Below are 6,000 nucleotides of genomic sequence, written 5' to 3' on the forward strand. Positions count from 1 at the left end.
GATTTTTTTTTGTGAGCATAGCCAGGTAATTATTTTTGAAGATAGAATAATGTGACTTGGTGTCATTATTGATAATGCAGCTAATTTGAATTGGTTTCCTTATATCTATGGCCATCCACAGTTGTATTAGCCATTTAACTGCATGGCCTGATACTGAAGGAAATGAGAGTATATTCAAACGAACCCCATGCACTGGCTGACCAGATAGCCTAAGAGATGACCCTAGAGCAGCATAAGCAGAAAAATAACAACATTTTTGACATGAGAGAAAGCAGTTTCTGCATTTAGGACTGCCTCGTTTTCCTTCATGGTTACTGCTGTTCCTCAGAGCTAACATCCCTGTTGCTTGCAAGCACGTCATCAGCTGGTGCCAGGAGGAAATATCCAGGCACAGAATAGAGTTTTCTTTAAAGTAGGTGACAACACAGGGCTGTGTTTCCTTTCAGGGAGTGAAATCCAACTTCGTAAATCCCCCATCTTCTATACAAACCTCAGAAGGTGGGTCTGGTAATGGCTAATTTAATACTGGTAGAATAGACCACATAGGAAAAAAAGAAACAAAGAAGAAGAAAAGAAAAAGAAAAAAAAATGTATAACTTCTCACTAGTTCCCCTTTCAAGAAAACCATCTGTGTAGCTCTATGTGGAAGTGAGACACATCTGTCCCAGCTAAGAAAGTTACTTTCCTTACTTGGAACAGTTCAGGAGAGGAGAACCTAAAGGAGCTTGGAGATGGGATATTAATTTGTTTTCCACCTTTCCTCAGGAGATTTCCAGCCTTATAGAGCTGATGAATGACTACTGTCTACCCAGCTCCCATATTCATTCAGATCTGTGACACATCTTTGTCTTTTGGCTCCCTGGATCAGAAAAGCTCACTGAGTCTCAGGGAATCTCAGAACTGCCATCCTAGTCACTAAGGTCTTCTGCAGGGCACGTTTCATTACCAGCTGGAAAAGAAAAGCCCCTTTTATCCACTCCCCTGGGGCTAACTCATATTGAAAATAATTTGTTCTTAGCACTTTTAGAGGCAGGCTTTCAAATGATGAATGGAGAAGAATATTCTCTGTCACAGGGTTTTCTTTGTTTTTCAAGTCCTTAGAGTGATCTTTGTGATCTTTGAAACCCTGGTACTAAGACTGTCACTTTCCACTGAACTTGCCACCGTTTTCTTATGCAGAAGGCTGAATGTGTCTTGAAAAAGAAAAGTAGATATTCACTTTTTATCCTGGAAATATACGTTTAGAGTATTTCCATAACTAAGGTAATTAACTTGGGGTGCACATCCACATTTCTTTGGACATCTATCCTAACTGTTTATGAACACTTTCGCCATTCAAATGACTTTTAAAATAATGTGAAATGGACAAGTGCACAAAACTTTTAAGTGGCTAAAAAGTCCTAGTGTGTTATTAGCAGCTTCAAAGTTTTTAACATTTTCAGCAGAAGCTGGTACAATTTTTATGAAACAGCAAACCCTTTCCTGGCTATTTTATCAGTGAAGCTTATCTAACAGATAACAAGCAGAAAAAATGCTACAGTGAAACTAACAATTAAAACCACAAATACTGCACTTGGATCAGAAAATTCTATTTGCGTAGTAAGCGAATATTAATTTCAAGGATACAACTTAGTAATTATCTTGGATGTTGTATGTTGCCCTGTACAAACAACTTCTAGTGAGAACAAACACCACTGATCCAGTTCCACAAAGCCATCCAGACACATAACTCCTCTTGATTTCCTTTAAACTACTTTCTTGAAGGTGCAAGGACTTTTTTCTTATTTAGAGTTAAATCAGGAACCTCTGTGCAGCACTGCCTTCTGATAAAGAGATGTGCTTTGATCCTCCCAGTCCACTGGCTCTTCAGGACACCACTGCTTCAGGGTTCATAACTCATCTGTGACATCCTTGTTTCTGGAGTCCCACCTTTCTGTCTCATACACAGAGGAAACCATGTTCTATCTCCACTACCAATGAAGATGATCTTCACTTCTGGCCTTCTGCCTCCAAGAAGGCATCAAAAGGGGAAATCCTGCCCAATTAGCTGTGGCCATAATGGAAAGCAATTGTCGTCACCCATTCTTGGAGGGAATGGGTTTGAACATCAGCTTCCCTGTGTGTGAGATGGAACTGGCTTGGGGTAGCTGAAGTGATTCTTTTCCACCAGCTAAGGGAATGCTTAGTATGGGAAAATTTGGAACTTAACATGTGTCTAACCATGTAAATTAAAGCAAAAGATAGTGGCTAAACTTTGAACCACCAGAGAAAGGTCTGGCATTACTTATAAGCTACACCAAATAACATTTAATTAATCCACTTCTGCCCAGGTAAGCCTTCATCCCAGCTCTCCATTTAGGCTACTGACACTACAGCAAAGTTGCATTAGCCCCCAAAAGAAACCCCTCCAAAACAGACAAAAAACCCTCTGTATCCCTCACAAAGGATGGAGACTTTTCCACAGCTCCAGAAATATTCATTTGACAGTTTCTCCTTCCTTGGCTACAGCTCTAGTAATTGATCTGCTCTATTATTTTTCCCTATTCTTTCTCTCTTACATTTAAATATGTCCTTCATATTTCTGGAGCTTTTTTTCCCAGCCTGTATCTCCACTTTTACATTATTTTTTTATCTCTCTCCTCTATTCTTCAAGTGTGAAAAGGGTGCTCTGTTCTCTAATATTCATTTTTCTTTTTTTTATTCTCCAAGTACTTTCTTTCCCATCTGTAACAGCCCCTAATATGCACCTCCATTCGATTTTACTTACCCAGCTTGAAACCCTCTCATTCTAATTACCTTTTCAGTTTTCTTCTATTTCTCCCTTGAGATGTCTCAATTAGTGTACTTTTTCTTACTGGCTGTCACCTCTGAGCTACAAGGTGGGTCTAACTCCAACTTAAACCATGCAGAAAATAAATGAGGAGCCGTTCTTGGCGGCCCTGCTGAAGGTGGTGTTACTTTACAAACTAGTGCACCTCTAATAGATGATAAATGGGCAGAAAAGTGGCCTTGTTAATGCAGCAGCCCTTGATTTGGTTGCCATGCCGTGTCCTTTCATTACTCAAAGATACAGGAAAGGCAACCTATGCTAAGTCCTGGGTGATGTACTTCCATACAAAGAGAGTGAGTAGAGGCTAATTAACATAGTTCTGGTCAAAGCCCAAAATTAACTCCTGTTTTTAAAGACTAGAGCTAAAAATGTCATTTGTCTTGCCCGTAATTATGTTTAGAGGTAAGTATGGTAGCAGAATAACAGCAAGCAAAATGAATCTAGGAGTGAGTTTTTCTGCCCTTTCTATCTCTAGCAGAGAACTAAATTCTATTTCTGTCAAAGAGAACAGGATAAAAATGCAGGTGATATCCACAGTACATTTCTTTGATTAAAATTGGCACCATCGTATTGAAGTTCACACAGAGCTTTCAGAACCCAAGGAGTAAATTCTCTCTCTGCACGCTCTCACATAATGGGAAAAAGAGCACTCTCCCCACCAGAGCTTGAGCCATGCAGCCACCTGCAGGTGTGCACAGCTGATTAAAGTGCCAGGCTTGGACCAGAGGACTATACCCATAGGAACAGGTCTTGCTGCATGCATGGCCCAGGTCACTTCAAATGACCCAGGACATCTACATCTCATATGCCTCTGTGCAGCATTCAGGAGAAAGCAGCCCTATTCCCATATTAGCAAATCGTTACCTCCAAATTAAAAAGGGCCCTTAATATCTTTTTTCGGTCTACGTACAAACTACAGTACAGTAAGGATTTTCATTGAGAAGACAGCGCATGAAACACATCACAGCAACTTTTCTGAAGTAGTGGAGGAGAAAAGATCACCCATACAGACCTCTCTAATTCTAGTGAAATCACCTCTGCCATTTTCACTAGCATCCTTCCCGGAGAGCAGGGAGTCAGGGCAACACTCCCCCTCAAGGGATCAGCACTAGGGTCCCTAAGGTTTTCACTGTCTGTGTCCCATAGTACTGATGTATGGGTATAGAAGTTCTACTTCACAAAACACATACAACCATGGTGTCCTTTTGAAACTCTCACTATGCTACCAAAGGCGAATTCTGAAGGACATGTATATCCCTTGAGTTGTGACTTCCAAGAACTCCAGAAAATTGCAAGAAAGTAGGGCTTATGTGACTGAAAGTTTATATCTTTTTTTCCCAACTGTATCAGTTACCAAATAAAAGTTATTCCCTCTCCTTATAGATGTTTCCTCACATACCTGTTACAATCTCCATAGCTATTGTATTACTACTACTACCTTTACAAGCAGTAGAAGCATCTTTATGATGACATCTGCTAGTATCACCTGACAGATAAAACCACCAAAGTCCATCTGGAAATGTTGCTTCTTCCCACAATATCTTTGCATCCGCCATGAGATTTTCTTAGAAAAGTTGGTAATGATTTGTTTAAACACAAAAAGTTCAAGATTTATATGTTATTCTGACATCTACTACATCCATACTCTCTTTGGGGTCCTGTTAGTTGAGTTTCATCATTAACTAGGTGGAACTCTAGACCTCCAAACCTTGCAGTGTTGTCATTTATTGGACCTTCCCTGATGTTACAGACTACCTCTCTCCATTCACAGCGGCAAAGGCACCTTCCTGCATCTCACACAGCTTATCTTATACTCCCAAAGGGAAATAAGCTCAGTACAAAACAGAAAACCATATTGTGACTTAAGTAATCTACAGACAGCAAACAAAAACCCTGAAACCAAACCACTTTCTGCCTTTCCCCGGGAGAGCGTAGAACTCTCAGAACAAAAAGGTGAGCTGAAAATAAAAAGTCTACAAATTCATTGCTAGCTCTCCATCATCAGGGACACATGGCCGTCTCTTGGCCTGCAGCTGTCCAACTCAGCACCACAAACTGCATGCTGCAGGGCCAACACTGGGAAATGGCTCTTAGTAAACCCACATGGCCCAAAACAACACAATGAGATTTGCCACCGTTCAGCCCAGGACAAACAGCAGAATTTCTTAACATGGTCAATACTGCATCAGGCTCTGAGATAGCATGCATTTAGCTCCTGAAGTATTTCTGCCTGTCTCGATTGCTCTGAGTTTTGGTGTGCCTACATCCTGCCAGCACAGACATGCCCATAAAGAATCTCTGTCCCCACCATGGTTGAGAGATTGCAAACAGAAAAATCTTAGAGGCCTCGACGTCTTTAGCCACAGAATAAAATTGTTTCACTGCATACTGTTAGCTTGCACAGGAGCTACACAGCTTTTGTTTTTGTCGGGGAAAAACTCTATGCTGTTTGAACAGGACACACCTGTGAAGTTACGGCAGAGCACTTTCTCCTTCAAGATCTTCCTAAGTAAGGCTGTTCTACCAGTAATGGCAACTAGATTCAGAATTGCCAAATTATGCTACATATATCACTGCATAAAGCCATTTCAAGGTGACTGACACAGAGGACTCGCTGTCTTTTCATCTGTATGTCTGGTTACGATTCATACCACCTCTTGACTCCGAATTCACAGAATCATGGTATCGCTCTCCTTAACATCAATGGGATCCCTATACAAAGTACTTTAACTGAAGCCCTCAGCTCCTATTGGAGACGAATATCCATACTGGAGGTCAAAGGAGGGGGCAGGAGCAGAGCTCCTAGTCTGTGTTCAGCATCCAGCAGGATGAAACCCATCAATGCCGCTTGGCTTCCAGTGGTTAATGTAAGCGAAGGGATTCCTTTCCTTTGAGGAAACCTTCTTAAGCCAGCAGGAACTCATATGTTACAACTACTTCCCTATTTCTACTGCTTTTTGAGAGCACCTTGGTCTTTGCAGAGCAGCACAAACCAACACAGACAACTCTAAAATGTCATACATGGCAGCTCCAAATGCTTACAGTTTATGTAAAGCTATAGAGCCAGTATGATAAGATCTAATTACCAAGCAAATTAGTAAAAAAACAGCTGTAAGTTCTGCAGAAATGTCTGGAAGTGCAGAGTAAATGGCCACAATTGATAGAGTTAT

The sequence above is a fragment of the Numida meleagris genome, chromosome 9 (assembly GCF_002078875.1).
Source record: "Numida meleagris isolate 19003 breed g44 Domestic line chromosome 9, NumMel1.0, whole genome shotgun sequence".
Classification (NCBI taxonomy): domain Eukaryota; kingdom Metazoa; phylum Chordata; class Aves; order Galliformes; family Numididae; genus Numida; species Numida meleagris.